The 17328-nt window shown below is 37.8% G+C and overlaps 2 protein-coding genes across 4 annotated transcripts in view; one reads left to right on the forward strand and one right to left on the reverse strand.

The window, feature by feature from the left end:
- The window catches only part of CMSS1 (cms1 ribosomal small subunit homolog), a 382791-nt gene that overhangs the window by 177340 nt on the left and 188123 nt on the right, over positions 1-17328 (forward strand). The window lies entirely within an intron of this gene.
- FILIP1L (filamin A interacting protein 1 like) overlaps positions 1-17328 on the reverse strand; it is a 301593-nt gene that overhangs the window by 168391 nt on the left and 115874 nt on the right. The window lies entirely within an intron of this gene.

The raw sequence follows: 17328 nt of genomic DNA on the forward strand, positions 1-17328 counted from the left end.
TTCACACTTCTTTGCATTTAATCATCCTGCCTCCACTGCCCCCCAGCTCTAGCTCCTGACAAACTCCAGCTTAATCCTCAGGACTAAGTTGAATTTACCTCTTCAGTTAAGCCTTCCTTAAATTAATTAGGAAGAGTCAAACCCTCTTCCTTCCGCCTTCTTTGGCGCTAGTATCTGTCACAGCATTGACAGGTTGCTTGAGCTCCTCATCTGTATGTTCTGTCTCCCTACTCATTCTCATTAGTATTCTGAGCACCCACAATGACACATAGTTGGCATTTAGTATGGATTTAATGAATATAGGAATCCACATTTTACAAGTGGAAAATTTGGAGTGTTTCAATAGCCTGCTCAACACTGTGCAGTTTAGTTGGAATTGGGAGTTAAACCAGATCTGCCTGATTCCAAAGTCCTTGTTATTTTCTCATCTTCCTTCTGTAGAAGAAAAAGTGTGTATAGGTGTTTATTCACACATGCATGGGGACTAAATACTAGTGAAGGCCCAGGCATAATGATTTTTGTATTGTATTTTTCTGACAAATAACAATATGTTCTGTCAGCCATTTATAAATATATATAAATAAAAGTTGACATTTTGGGGGATGGTTGTTAAACAGTCTTATTGTTTCTGTAAACCTAATAATGGTGGTTGGCTTAAAACACTAAAGCAATATGGAGGGATGGAAAGAAGTTGGTAAAAATCACCCAAGATCTACTACACAGAAATAACCTCCGATAAGATGTTAATGAGCTTCATTTTAGGTATTTCTCATGCATTCTGGACCTATGTCTGCAGAGCACTGTTCATTTGCATGACTCTTAATGCCATATGTAGCATTTCATAGAATGATCCTTCCTCATTTTTCAAAAATGTGTTTATAAAATTTGTGATGACAATTGAACAGCCCAACCTTATGAAATGGTAATTTATACAGTAATAAAAAATAAATAAATCCATGTATTGTGGGCTTGTAGCTGAAGGCATCTGTGTTAAGCATGTTTTTTTACATCAAAGTATTATATAGAATGCTGTATGAGACTGTATAGCACAGACGGTTTTGAAGTACCCCCACATTAGCTATGCTTTTGTACCCACTCTACGAATATGAGGGAAGATACCATTCTATGTCCCTCAGGAATGATAAACACAATAATGAACATATCAAGAATGCCTTTATGAACATATCAAGAATGCCTTTCTTTCAGAGGATTCAGAGCTTTTGTACAGCCATTATGTCACTTGCCTGTAGTGCCTTTTGAAAAGAATTTCTCAGACATTGTTTTCTAACTTCTCTGAATTATTGGAATAGCCAAGACAGGTGTAGAGAAATTGAAGCATCACATTGTTTACCTAGAATCTCCATTCCCAACTGTTCAAACCAAAATTCCATGTGATTCTACAGTAGTCCCAAAAAGAGTTGAAATCAGAGGATGAAAGCAATGGTGAATAGACTATGTGATGGGATGATTTTAGAATATAGAAGTGAGAACATGATTTGATCTGAAAACAGGCTGGAGGAAGGTAAGAGAGGAAAAAACCAAAAACAAAACAAACAACAAAAACACCTATACTACATGATATAAATCAGTTACCTAATAGATTTTCTTTTATTGTTGGTTAATCTCTTGATTTCTGTGACATGTTAATCAGCATGAAAAAAGGATGTGTGTGTGTCTGTATATGTGTGTGTGTTCAATACAAAGCACTTGGTAAAATAAAACAAGCTGATATGAAATAATTGATCTATATTTCTGCTTGACTTAAGCAGTTTTATTTAAAGATTTTATTTATTTATGTATTTATTTATTTGAGAGAAAGAGAGAGCACATGCACAAGCCAGGGAAGTGGCCAGGGGGGAGGGAGAGGGACAAGCAGACTCCCGTGCTGAGCATGGAGCATGGGAACCCGATCTCAGGACCCTGAGATCATGACTTGAGTGGAAACTGAGAGTCCTGAGCTAAACTGACTGAGCCACCCAGGTGCCCCTTAAGCGGATTTTTTTTTTTAAGTGAAATTGGAATGTGATTGTTTCAGAGCCAAAAATGTATTCTTTGAGTACAATTTTACTAGTAGCAATTCATTTATTTATTATGTAGGATGTCTTGTCAAACCAAATTAAAGGTTATATTTTGTCTTCTCCATAAGCAATCTAGAGCCAAGAATGAAAACCACATAATATATTTTTAGGATTAAACCATTTATTACTGATAGATAATGGCAGAGCAGAAATAGTAGGCACCAGTTAGTCTGCATTAGCTCATGAGCCCTGGATAACTTTTTTGTGAACTCTAAAGATTCATGAAATTCTATCACTTGCATTAACTTTCTGATAAGTTTCTGATGTGGTCAGTTGCCCTCTATCCCTGGTCACTGCAAGTCCTTCTGCACACTGCAAAGGGACTTCTATTCTCAGAGGATCTTTGCCAAGAATTTCCCCTTTAGGGTGCTTTTTAGAAAGAATGAGCACCTTAGCCAAATAAACTAAGCCTCCTCTCAGGCCAACCATTAAACCACTGTGGGGGAGGGATCCCTTCATGTAGAAAGGAAAGAGTTGTGTGGTAAGAAGAATAGAAAAACCTGTTTTTTACTCAGAATTCTGCCTGATTAAGAAGCTAAGTATATGACAAAATCAAGAATCATATACACAGCTAATATTTACTGAGGACATTCTATGTTGTCAAACACCAACCCAAAGCACAGTGTACAGAATAAAAATTAAAATAGTCCCATAATTCTATGCATTTATGAAATAATGCATTTAGATCTGGGGTACCGTATCTTAAAAGGAATATTTAAGAAATAGATGACCATAGTGATAAGGAATTTGGACAAATGGGATTTCAGAGTTAAGTAAGTTGAGGATACTGCTCTTGGAAGAAAAAATTTAGTGGGAACAAGGTAAATCTTGTTAAATAAAAATATTCGAAGGTTTTTGCCTATGAGGAAGTTATAGGGGAAAAGGATACAGGACAAATGTAATTAAAAATAACAAATTTAAATGTCTTTTTTTTTTTTTTAAGATTTGTTTACTTTGAAAGAGAGAGCACATGCGGTGAGGAGTGGGGTGAGCAGAGGGAGAAAATCTCAGATTCCCTGCTGTGTGCAGAGCCTGATGGATACAGAGCTCCATTTCAGGACCCTGAAATCATGACCTGAGCCAAAATCATGAGTCAGACGCTTAACTGACTGAGCCACCCAGATGCCCCAAATATGTCATTAAAAAATATATATATATAGACTACCAAAAGTAAAGCTCAGTAAGACTTGGGTTAGTTAGAATAAAGAGAGGATTGAGTGAGAAATCATCCTAGGGGAGGTCATAGTTTCAAAACAAGGTTGAGAAACACTGTTTTAGAGATCCAAAAATGGAATCAGTTGTCTAGTTTGATAATCAGTCTCAAGAAAGTGAGGTAGCCAAACCATACTTTTTAAAATAAGTCTGAATTTTCTCTAATCATAAGAAGATCTTTGTTTCAAAGGTCATTTCTAAAGTACTATTGCGTATATCCATGAAGCACATTGAAGGCTATTCTCATATGACCTCATAAGACGCAGTAGGCACATGGGCCAAAGTCAGTAGCAAGCAATGTATTCACAGATGAATTGATTGCGATGAGACATTGGGATTTCTTTCATATGTGTTTTAAAGTTTTATAAGAGTCTATAGGGTAGAAAATTTAAATCATTTTTATTTTAATAAGAACCATATATCCCAAATTATTGAAATTATAAGATGTAAAGGTAACTTACATCAACAGGATTGTTGATAAATGGTGTCCATGTATCAGTATGTAAATTGGTTGTGATATATCTTTATCAGATGGTTTTTCATGAAGCTTGCTACATTAAAAATATTCCATTGTCATAATGATATACCACAGTAAAATAAAGAGAGTAATGATATATGTGTCACTTGGTGGCTTTTATACCTTTTAAAAGAAAAGAAGTTGTTATTTTTTTTTAAAGATTTTATTTATTTATTTGACAGAGAGAGAGAGAGAGATCACAAGCAGGCGGAGAGGCAGGTAGAGAGAGAGAGAAGCAGGCTCCACTGAGCAGAGAGCCTGATGTGGGGCTCGATCCCAGGACCCTGGGATCATGACCTGAATGGAAGGCAGAGGCTTTAACCCACTGAGCCACCCAGGTGCCCAAGAAGTTGTTATTTTTAACAACACAATTTGAGAAGTACTCATTAAGGTTAGTCTTTCTAAAAATTCCTAGTGAAAGAAAACAGGATAGTAGCTACATGAGTTGCAGAACTTATTTGAGTTTTGTTGATTGGTATGTTTACATTTTTCTAATTGAGATGTTAGTTTGTCAAAGAGAGGAATTACAGGTAGCAGATGGAGAGGGAGAGAAGTTGGCTGAGAAAATGAAGTGGTGATGGATATGGGCCCAAGAACTCTAATCAAGGAGAATGGTTCTTCCTCTAGTTAGGTGGTTGTCAGTGGGGGTTACCTTTGCCCTCCAGAGTACATTTGGCAACTCTTGTGACAGTTTTGGTTGTTACAACAGGGTTGGTTGGTGCTGTGACATCTGGTGAGTAGAAAGGCCAGGGATACTGCTACACATCCTACAATGCACAGGACACCCCCACAACAGAGGATTATCCAGTCCAAAATGTGTGTAGTGCCATGGTTGAGAAATCCTGATCTAGTTCTGAGTGTAAGATTGTATTGGGGTACTGTACAAAGAAATACGTAGGTACAAGAGATTTAAACTAAAGAAGCTTGAGCCCTATAGCCTTAATCTTATTAAAGTAGAAAACCACATGGCCTACAGTTCTAACAGTTCTTTATTTAAATCAATCAAAAGTCAGAATTGAAGTGCCTGGCTGGCTCAGTCAGCAGAGCATGTAACTCTTGATCTCGGGGATGTAAGTTCAAGCCCCACATTGGGCATAGAGATTACTTAAAAATAAAATCTTTTAAAAAAAAAAAAGTCAGAATTAGTTTAGCACCATCTTAAGATCTCGGTTTATTTTCTTCATGGGTGCATATAATAGAAGTATTTTGAAATTCCATTTTAAATTGTGTGCATATGCCCAATGAGCAAGTCAGCAAAAATGCTTTTGTTAACTTAAAAATAAAACTGTAGCAGTAAACATTTCATTAACTTATCTGGCAAACAATAATGCACATAGTTTTAAAACAGAGCTGCCAATCTCTAATCCTGTTGGATTCTTAAAAATTTTGAGGCTGGTATTCTTCCAGGCCTTTATTCTGTTTCTGAGGAATAGCTATCTTTTGCTAATCAGATTAAAGTAAAAAGAGAGCTGGTATACCAGAATGCAAAGATAAACTGTAATTTCGTTGTTAGTCAATACATGCTTCATAATAATCTTGTTTTTACTTGTTCTATTTCAACAACTTTTTTATTCTATAATAAATGAATAAAAACTTAAGGAATTATTGTGAGATCTTTCATTTTAATCCAAGCCATTCTTGTTTTTAGAAGTCTGAAATTTCAGTCCTCTGAATTTTTCTTATAAAAAAAGCTTTGTTTTATTTTTTTAAAGATTTTGTTTATTTACCTGAGAGAGGGAGAGAGCACAAGCAGGGGAGCAGCAGAAGGAGAAGGAGAAGCAGGCTACCCACTGAGCAGGAAGCCGATGCGGGGCTCCAATCCCAGACCCTTGGGGACCTCAGCAGATGCTTAACGGACTGAGCCTCCCAGGGACTGGATCAAGCCCAGCATCAGGAGCCTGCTTCTCCCTCTCCTCCCTGCTTGGGCTCTGTCTCGCTAACTCTGTCACTATCTCTCTCTCTCTCTCAGATAAATAAATAAACAAATAAATAAAAGCCATTTCTAGGGGCACCAGGGTGGCTCAGTTGGTTAATCGTCCAATTTTTGATTTCTGTTCAGGTCATAATCTTGGGGTTGCAGGATCAAGCCCTGTGACCAGCTCCATGTTCAGGATAGAGTCTGCTTGTTCTTCTCCCTCCACTCCTCCCCCCACCTGCATACACTGTCTCTCTCTTTCTCTCTCTCTCTCTCTCTCATAGCTAAATAAATAAATAAAATCTTTAAAGAGATAAAAGCCATATCTAAAGTCATATTGCACATTTTTTAGTACAGTTCTGACTTGTAGCTACATGATACGAACAAACAAACAAAAATCTATTTGCTTCCTCTAAACATGAAAAAGTGGAATTTTGTAGACTGCCTCTATAGTTTTTACAGAAACATCTGTTATAATAACACATTAACTCCCACCATTGACCTGTTAGTTGTTCTTGGGACCAGTTCTTCCATTTTGTGATTTGTGCCTTGGTCCTAATTCTGTCCGGGGCCTTCATTCTTCTGGCTTCTATCTTGATTTCTATTAAAACTTGTTTCAGAGTATCAAGTAATTGGGAACTCTCTGTGTTTCCAACATATCTACATGGAATTGTTAGAAGTGTGGTGTAACTGTGTTTATACAGAGTAGGTACATTTTCTCATGGATTACAAAGGAAAAATTGGGATTTTTTTTTTCTCAACAAATTCTTCAGTCTAAAATCAGAGTAAACTAGCTTAATGTTTAGCTAGTTTATATAGTTCTATAGTTTATATAGTTTATATAGTTCTATGAAGTGATTCACACTTCATAGAACACTTTCATAAATGTTATCTTATTTGGATCTCACAATAACTGTATTTAAGTGAGATTTATGACTCCAAAACTCACGAGGTCCAAAGTGAGTCTCTGGAAATTAAGAGCCAGGTGTTGTGACTTCTGCATTATGTGCTCCATTTCCTAGTTCTGCTCTGTGTTCTCAGGGACTCCAGCCCACATGACTGGGATTCTGGGTAACAAACTAGGGGTGGGAAGGGCACCCAAAGGAGGAAACAGGAAGATCCCCCAGATAGAAGACCATCTCTTCCTGTCTAATAACTCATTTACTGTACCTCTCCCCCACTTTTCTGGAGCCCCAGAACACCTGTTTTGGCCAGTTTCACCAGTTGACTCCAGCTCTTGACTCCGTTCCTTGTGACCCTGTTCTCCTAATCCTCCTGTTCCTGCATTTCACTGCTCATGCAAGTTGCTCTGTCTTTATAAAAAACATCCTTAAATGATAGAAATGAGTTTCTTAAAAACTCAAAGCAGTTTTTAAGAAATATTCATCAACTTAGTCTCCTTCTTTTCCTGCAGAAGAACATTTAAGGTGCAAAGAGTAAGGTAACCATATTTTAATATGGTAGTATGTTATTGATATGTTAATATTAAAAGTTAGGTATTAATGTGATAGAAAGGAAAGTAGAAATAACAAGCTTTTACTTATTCAGACTAGTTTACCAAAACTCATTACTATACATAGTCAGTCTTTTGATTCCAGGTGAATAAAGAAACTGGAGTAGTTCTCAAGCACTTGGCACCTGCTTACTAGTGAAAGAGTGAATCATATCCAATGAGAGCAGTAATGCCAGTGGTTTATTTCTGGGTGTAATAGTAAGGCTAAATCTTAAAATCCCATAAAATGATTATTTTTGCAATTCTTTATTTGTATTTATATGTTTGGATGTGAGAGGGAAAGAAATATATTGAAGTAATATTTTTCCAAGCAGCTGTTACATACCAGATACTGCTTTAAGCACTTAGATACACAGTGATGAACGAAATGCACTAATGGCATTTCCATGTAAAGTCAGTAAGTTGGTCAAGAGAGAAGAGAAAGGCAAAGCCAGATATAGACGTCATATTTCCATATCAGAATTTGAATTAGCAACCACAGCTGAACCATGTATATTAGAGAACTTAACATTGATTCATTTACCCACCCAGTTACCATCCCACCAGACTTAATATGAGAGCTTATAGGCACTTGCTAAGATCTGAAGAGATAACAAAGTAAACAGGGGAAGGGATAAGCAAAATGGGTGAAGGAAAGTAGGAGATATAGCCTTCCAGTTATGGAATGAATAAGTCTGGGAATAAAAGACACAGAATAGGGAATATAGTCAGTAATGTTATAATAGCCTCATATGGTGACAGATGATAGCTACACTTGTAAGTGTAATATAACATATAGAAAAATTGAACCACTGTGTTGTACACCTGAAACTGATATAACATTGTGTATCAACCATACTCAAAAAAAAAAAAAAAAATTTTAAGTGAGCAGGGAGTGTTCAACCCCCTAATCCCAATCACACCTCCTCTCAAATTCAAATTAACATATACTAATTGAAAACCTGTTATGTGCACCAACAGATTTTTAGTCCTGGCTACAATTAGAATTATTGGTGAGGCTTTTAAAAATACCATTGCTTACGTTCCCCTTAAAACCAATTAAATCAGAATTTTGGGAGTGATGTCCTGGCATCAGTATTTTTCCAGCACTTCCTGGTGTAATTCTGATATACAGCCAGAGTTGAAAATCCGTTTCCCATCAGATGCCCAAAGGGAGAAAAAAAAACAAAAAACTGAGGAAAAAAAAATACAAACGTGTATCCATGTTTGTAAAAGATACTACCTTTCTGTAATTCCATAAAGAAGGGAATAGGAACAAGCACATGTCCCTTCATATTTTTATCCAAAAAATTAGTTGCATGTTGACTCCCTCTATAAGTAGAGGGGAGTTGGAAAAAGTATAAAGCATGTGCCTTCCCTCCAGGAGCTTCAACAGTGGCTAAAAATAAAAGGCAGAGAAACAAGAATATAAAATAAAATAAAATAAAATAAAAGAGTACTCAAGAAATATCTCCAAACAGCAAGAGACACAAGTACTTTGGCCTATGAGTTCCCATATGGGCAAAGGAAAATTAAAAGATGGGAGCTTTTCTGATGCAAAACCAAGAAATCATTCACCCCATGTTAACACTCAATAAAGCAGTTAATATACTCCCTAGTTTTGCAGCAGAATATTCTCATTCTTATACAAATAAGCAGACCATTTCTTATTTAAGGAGAGGATATTCTCATTAGAAATAAGTATGACCATTTCAAATGGCTGATCCACCTATTTGTAAATTGTGATACGTACTTGCAGGGGCATATATCTCTCCAAAGGCTTAGAGCAGTCAATGAATGTCCCCAGTGAGATTTTTAGGAATAAATTTAGGAATATAATAACTTTTCTAAGAAATATTCCCATCATTAAAAATATATGAAGTGCTATTACATGTTATCTTAATTAATCCTCACAAGTATATTGAGAACATGAAGCCCACATTACTTTGAAGTGACAAATGCAAGTTTTGAGTTTAAGTCTTCCAAGTCCATTGTTCTTTTTCATACCTGAATGTTTCTCAATCTTAGCTACATATCAGAATACCTAGGGAACTTTTTCAAAATTGCCAGGACCCAGCTCTCCAGTAGTTCTTACAGTAGGTTGAGGGGTGAGGGCGAAGGGGGCCTAGGCAGCAAAGAAATAACAGGTGCTCCCCAAAAGAAGAATATTTCAGTAATCCTACTGTTAACTCTTCTAAAGTGAAATATAGATTTGTTAATAGTTAAAAACTTTCTGCACAGCTATGAAATTGGAGAATATTTATGAAAAGATAAAATAAGAATACTATGAGGTAACAGAGTTTTAATAACCCTTGAATGCCATTATCTGGCAACCTAACTCATAAGGCACTTTCTTATTGCACAAGCTTTATTAAAATGTAAATTAAATATAATGTGTCCTGAAGAAAACCAATTTGAAAAAGTGGGCTCGGGCTTTCCACATTGAGTCAAAATCAAGTCAAATAAAATTTTTCACAAGAGTCGTTCCAGGCTCTTGCTAGATTATAGAATTGAAACCAGTTAATGTTATATATACTCAGAATCATTACTGTATTACTCAGAGTATTTTTCCTGTCTGTTGCAGAAGTGCATGCTGTCTTTTAAGATTTGGGAATAACAGGGCACCTGGGTGGCTCAGTGGGTTAAGCCACTGCCTTCGGCTCAGGTCATGATCTCAGGGTCCTGGGATCGAGTCCCGCATCGGGCTCTCTGCTCAGCAGGGAGCCTGCTTCCCCCTCCACCTGCCTCTCTGTCTACTTGTGATCTCTCTCTGTCAAATAAATAAATAAAATCTTAAAAAAAAAAAAAGATTTGGGAATAACATTTTGGATCCTTCCAAGAGTATTTAATATAAGCAGGATCTGTTACTATCTAAAAAATTATACTTAGCTCCATAAAATAATACATTTTTGTAAAAGATAAATCTTGCCTAGATTTAGGATCTGAAAGTATTTTCTTATGATGTTTTGTAATTAAAGGGTAGCCTACTGAAAACATCTTTACTAAACTGGATAAGTTTTCATCCATTTTTCATGTGTTTAAATGCATGTGTACCAACACATTTTATGAATGTAAAGGAGGAGATATATATCTATACATATAGATATATAGATATATATATCATATTTTATAAAATCTTTGGATATATTTATCCAAAGAATGTGCATTTTTTGGATTAGACATTTACTTAACATAGTTACCATGGGAAGTAGGATTTGTGGGTGGCACCCACAAATGGTTTTCTAAGAGAAAATGCAGCCTATTCGTATTTTTGGAGAGCTTAGTTCTTTTATAGCTTGTATAGACCTTTGATCATCCTCATATTCCTCTTATCTCCTAACTACCTTTTGATCACATAACTTTTTGAGATTTCTTTGGGCTAATGAAAGAGAGATTAAACTCAAAGCTAGTAATTTTCCTAATAATCCCTTCATATCCCATTTCCAAAGAAAGGAGAGTTCCTTCTTCAACCCAAGGTGACTCCACTTCATCTATAATCTATATTCTTAATTCCATGACTGCTGATTTACTCTAGAACAGACATCTTCAGGTTGACCCTCTCTCCCATGTATCTTCAACCTCCCCTTTTCTCTCTACCATCTCCTTCACTCATATAAAAACATGTTCACTTTTCCATCTTAACAAGAATGTGCCAAAGAATAAATAATCCAATCAAGAAATGGGCAGACGACATAAACAGACATTTCTGCAAAGAAGACATCCAAATGGCCAACAGACAAATGAAAAAGTGCTCAACATCACTTGGCATTAGGGAAATACAAATCAAAACCACAATGAGATACCACTTCACACCAGTCAGAATGGCTAAAATTAACAAATCAGGAAACGACAGATGTTGGCAAGGATGTGGAGAATGGGGGACCCTCCTTTGCTACTGGTGGGAAAGTGGCTACAAGCTGGTGTAGGCACTCTGGCAAATAATGTGGAAGTTCCTCAGAAAGTTGAAAATAGAGCTACCCTAGACCCAGCAATTGCACTACTGGGGATATTTACCCCAAAGATACAACTGTAGTCATCCAGAGGGGCACCTGCCCCCCATTGTTTATAGCAGCCATGTCCACAATAGTGGACAACTATGGAAAGAGCCCAAATGTCCATCAACAGATGAATGGGTAAAGAAGATGTGGTATATATATGCAGTGAGATATTACAAATATTACGCAGCCATCAGAAAATGAAATCTTGCCCTTTACAATGATGTGAATGGAACTAAAGGGTATTATGCTAAGTGAAATAAGTCAGTCAGAAAAAGACAATTATTGTATGATCTCACTGATATGTGGAATTTAAGAAATAAGGCAGAGAGTCACAGGGGAAGAGAAGAAAAAATGAAACAAGACGAAACTAGAGAGGGAGACAAACCATAGGAGGCTTTTAATCTCAGGAAACAAACTGAGGGTAGCTGGATGGGAGGGGGGTGTGGAGGATGGGGAGGTTGGGTGATAGACATTGGGGAGGGTACGTGTCGTGGTGTGTGCCGTGTGTTCTGTAAGACTATGAATCACAGACCTGTACCCCTGAAACAAATAATACATTATATGCTAATTTAAAAAAATAAGAATGGGGATGAAGAAAAAGCTCCCTCAAATTTCTTCCACCTCCTCATACCCAGTTTGTCCTCTCACCCCTTCCCTGTATCTGTCCATCCCTTCCTCCAGTAGGATCTCCTCCCTGTCCATATCTCATTTATTCTTCAGCTCATGCTTGGGCTCCCACCACAGAGGTCATGACCAACATCCTCATAGATACACCCAGTGTACTCTCTCTCCCTTCATTTATCTTCTCCTTTCAACAACATTTAACGCTATAGACCGCTCTGTCCATCTTGAATTTTTACTTTCCTTACCTTCTCTAACTCCTTTTGCTCTGTAATTCTATGAGTACTTTTGCTAAAATCCCTCTCCTGACTTATCTTCTGTCCACCTCTTAAATATCCGTACTTCCCAGAGTTTTATTCCCAGCTCTCTTGCTCTTCATTTTATCAGATAATTTTGTTTATTCTTGGCCGTAGCCACTGGTATGTTGGAGTCAGCTCCTAAGGACAAGTTATGCACATATCTTCTCAATTCTTTGTTCATTGACCGTCAGGTTGGTAGCTTGAAATTGACCAAGGTAGGAGTAATTATGCCATAGAAATCAGTAAATGCTGCAAATCAGAGAGGTTTGGGTTTTTGTTTTTGTTTTTCTAACAGCTAGCCTAAGAGTACACCACTGGCTTTAGTAATGATGTAAGTGCTGCCAGTTCTCAAACCTGTGTCTCACACTTTCTGAGTGCCAGCCAATATTTCCGACTGATTTCTGGCCAGTTCCTCTTGAATGCCCAAATGAAACTCATTTTCTTCTCCCAAACCACCCCTCTTCTGCACTAGTCCAGGCTTTGGCTAATGACCCCACCATTCTCCTGTCATCCTTGTAGGAAGCCCATACTTCTCTCTCTCTCTCTCTGGACCACTGTATCTAATTGATTGGGATAAATAGGTAGATAGATAGATAGACAGATAGATATGTCTCCACTTTGTTTCACAGAAGATTCAGGTTATCTCAACAATATATATGATAGGACAGGACAAAGTAATTTCTCTCACAGCAATAGTAAAGGAGGGCATCTGACCAAAAGAGAAATAGATGAACTCAGAAGTGAGATGAGTATGGAAAACACATGCCATGAAGTCCAGCCCCCTACATCCTAAGTCAGCATCCTGAATTGCTCTGGATCCATCTTTGCCAACAGTGCAGTATCACAGCCTCCCAATCGACCTTCCCTGTCCCCAGACTTGTTGCTTTCCCACCCTCCCGTGCACTTCCCATAATGCTTCCAGAGAGGTTATTCTTAGGCCCAAATCTGATTCTATCACATCGTCTTTCCCTTCAGCTTAGAAACTTAAGAGTAGTTTTCCTGCCGTGGAACAAAATCTAAACACACACCAGAGGAAACCTCTACCAGATTTTTGGTTCATCCTTTGGTTCATCCCAGATATCACTCCTCTTCAAGCCTTCTCTGACTCCCATAGGCCTTCTTCCACTCTATATCTACAGCTCTCATAAGTATCTGTTATTTGATTCAGTTTACAGGTGTGGAATGCTTACTTTATGCCATGATTTGTATTTGGTATTGAAGATAAAGACTTAGATAGTCCTTTTGTTTTAAGGACCTTTAGTTGAACAAACATATTTAAGCAAATCATAGAAAGTGAAATGCGCTCTACACAGTAGAAGAAGAGTACAAGGTACAGAGATAATAGGAAGGATAGGAACACTGTCTCATAGCACATGTCACATTCTAACATAATTCTTACTTGTGTTTCTCTCCCATTGGAATGGGAGGCATATATATCCCATGTACCACAATGGGAGGTACAGAGTATATGTACAGTGGTAGGTGTATGATGGATGGATGGATGGATAGGTGGATGAATGGATGGATGGATGAAAAGAAATTTCAACAACTGCCTAAAATTATTTAGAAGATTATCAACAATTCTAATGACCCTTACTTTCCTTATCATCTGTTACCAATTTTATTTAGAATTGGGTGGATGGAGGCATATAAATATGAGAACATGTATACCCTTACAATACTACATAAGCTAAATCTACCATAGGAACTTCTGTGGTTCAGCCAGGTTTGAATCTGTTAGCTGGTCAGGGAGGAGCTCAGGGCCTAGCCTTTTCAGTCAGCCCTTTGCTAAATACATCAAAGAAGTCTGACACTTGATGGTTCATTTGCTTTACAACTTGCCAGAGGCTCGGGCAAAAGGTCCCAATTAAAGGATCTGTGTGTTTCTGTGGTGTCTTGCTCAGCAATAAGGGGAGAAACCCCAGGGCTTCATCACCTCACCAAACAATGCATTCAGTTAATCCTGCTAGATTAAAACAAAAAAGCCCCACACATTCTAAAACTTTATAGTTTGGGTTCATGATAGTTGCATCCCCCTAATCTCCGAAGGACTCTGTTTATGCTGGTAAAAAAGTGTCTAGACTTAGTACAGTAGTTCTCAGTCCTGGCTTTTAAAAAAGGAAGGTAGGCAGGCAGGCAGGCAGGAAGGAAAGAAAAAAGAAAAGGAAAAGCAATCAATACCAGACTCCACCTTCAGAGAGTTACTGGCTCCTAGCTGGGCCCAGGCATCAGTATTTTTTGAAGTGCCCCAATTAATTTTTTTTTAAAGATTTTATTTATTTATTTGACAGACAGAGATCACAAGTAGGCAGAGAGGCAGGCAGAGAGAGAAGGAGGGGAAGCAGGCTCCCCGCTGAGCAGAGAGCCCCATGCGGGGCTCCATCCCAGGATCTTGAGATCATGACCTGAGCCGAAGGCAGAGGCTTTAACCCACTGAGCCACCCAGGCACCCACCCCCAATTGATTTTAATGTGTAACCAGGATATGAAAACACTAAGAGTCAAAACCAGATAACTTTACACTTAGCCTAGAATTTAATTCACAAGACTGCCTCCTTCTTATCCTTGAGGTCTGTACCTAAATGTAACTTTCTCAGTTGGGCTTTACTCATTACCCTGCCACTCAGAGAATTTACCACAATATGAAAATAACTTGTGTATTTATGTTTTTCTGGTTTATTATCTGTCCCTCCTACTAGGTTATAAACTTCGTAAGATATTTATTGGCATCTCCTGTTGAGTGAATGTGAGCTGTAAATCTAAGATTATGTGTGACTGCTGCAAGGCTGAGTCAACGGAGGGGAAAAGAGAATTGGAAGAAAGTAAAAGCAGGTGAAAGTTTGAAAGGAAGGAATGCTAGATTTAGAAGGGAGTTACAGAAAGCCTCAGTAAGATGATTCAAGTCAAGACATAGTTCTGAATTGCAGTACCACAGATTGCCTACCTGTAACACTTCTTTACGACAGAAAAACAAAACACCTCTTTATTCACAAAGTAATATATGCTTGTAAAAAATTCAAATAACACGGCTGAAAGTGAAACTTCTAACACCCCCTTCTCCGTACTCCAGGAATAACCATTGGTTATGATTTAGTGTTTATCATTTAAAGTATTTTATAATGTGTACACAAATAATATACAGGCTGGTTAAAACAGAATTGAACCCTTTCAGAAATGTATTTCTCAGTAACTAGTCAACTAGTAACTAGTCAAAGCCTGTAGTCAAAGCCTGGAGTTGCCCTATGGTAAGACACCTGTAAGGGTAACTTGATAATTTAGTGCAATCTACATTTTTTATAAGATAATCTAGTTACTGAGTGATAGATTTTTTTAAAGTGTTCAGTTTCTTTTGAATCACCGTGTATTTTACATACACATAAGTACTCACACGCACATTCCAAAAATGGATTCTTATTGTACCTATTAAGGAAGTTTAGTTATTTTATTGGCTAGTTCTCCTCCCAGAATTGAGGCTTAGGCTTAAATTGTTTTAAGTGGGCATGCCTAGGTATCTCAGTAGGTTAGGCGTCTGCTTTCAGCTCAGGCCTTAATCCCAGGGTCCTGGGATCAAGTCCTGCATCAGGCTCCTTGCTTCTCCCTCTGCCTTTTGCTCCCCCTGCTTGTGCTCTCTTTCTGACAAATAAATAAATAAAATACTTTAATAAATAAATAAGTTGTTTAAAGTGGTGATAAATTTGATAGTACCTTTTTATTTTATCACCTTTCAGCTATTTGGATACATACTAGTTCAACAATCAGCAAATTATGCAGACCAAATCCAACCCTTCACCTGTTTTCATAAAGTTTTATTGCAACACGGCTATGCTTACTTTTTCACATAAAACCTATAGCTACTTTTGTGCTGTAATGATAGAGTTGAGTAGCTGCAACAGAAACCATATAGTCAGAAAGAGAGGGAAAGAGAGAGAGAGGAAGGAAGGAAGGAAGGAAGGGAAGAAGGAAAAGAAAGAAAGAAAGAAAAGAGAAGAAGAAAGAAAGGAAGGATATAGTCCACAAAATATCTACTATCTGGTTCTCTAGGAGAAAAGTTGGCTAATTGCTACCCTAATTGATCAAAAGATTAAATCATCAGTAAACAATCAGAACAAACCAACTGAGTCCAGTGTATGAGAATACGTTGATGGTTCTGGGATTTTACACTTCTAGCTAAAGAAAGAATAGAATGTACTTGTCTGATTGCTTTTAATAAGAAAGAAAGAGGTCAGCCAAAGCCTTGGTAAGTGATAATGGGGAAGGAGTGGGGAAACATGTTCCATCTAGCTGGGTCCCGTTTTCTTGTCAGGCAGGTCACATCTTCTCCCTTTCTATTGTCTCCCCTCCCAAGGAGAACAGTTCTCATTAAAGATGTAGCCAAGATTTTCAGAATACCTGCAAGTTGAATCCTTTGAATGTAAACCAGTCTGTCTTGTCTTTGCTGCCAAGCTTTATAAATCATTTGGCTGAACAATTAAAGGGCTGGAACCCTTGTTGAGTGCTGCTCCAGGTGCTGTGGGGTGAAACTGCCCCCCGCCACTCAGCATGCAAGGTGGGGACCCCACACAGTGATGGCTGTAAGAGAAGCACCACAAGGCATTTGGTTTTCATCCCCACTGGGCTTATCTATTCTCCCCCAGTCCCAAATTTTGCTGGAAACACCCCTCTGTGGACATTGCATCGCGAATCTTCCAGTGACAGGTCTCTGAGTGTTTGTTTGCATTAGTCAGCTTTGGAAAAGTGTGTTGCCATAACAGTGGAAAGCATTAGGCCGGGTCAGGCTTGCTGGAGGCTGACAACCTCCTCTTTGCTCTGTATTGATCTCTAATTACTGACTTCCTCCTTCCTGTGGAACTGGTGTTATGTGAATTCTCAAGTTGCTATCTCTTGGATAAATCATGTACTGACTGGCCCTGAATTTGGTTTACAGCATCCCTCTTAAGTTATGAATTATTTGGAGATGGGGGTGCTCTTCTTCTACCCCTTCTTTCTTTTTTTGCATCCCTAGCAACTCCTTGTTTTTTGAACCATTGCCACTACTGAAAATAAGTGTTAATATATTATATCCCAATGAGTATTTGCTTTTAAGCCTGTATGATAGAATGTCCCTATAATCTCAGGTATGAACATTCACATTTTCTAGAAGTACCAGTTCCTACCTGCCACTTTTTCCCTGCTTTCACAAGATTCATACAGAGCTTCA

This window comes from Martes martes (genome assembly GCF_963455335.1).
Source record: "Martes martes genome assembly, chromosome: 1".
NCBI classification, from domain to species: domain Eukaryota; kingdom Metazoa; phylum Chordata; class Mammalia; order Carnivora; family Mustelidae; genus Martes; species Martes martes.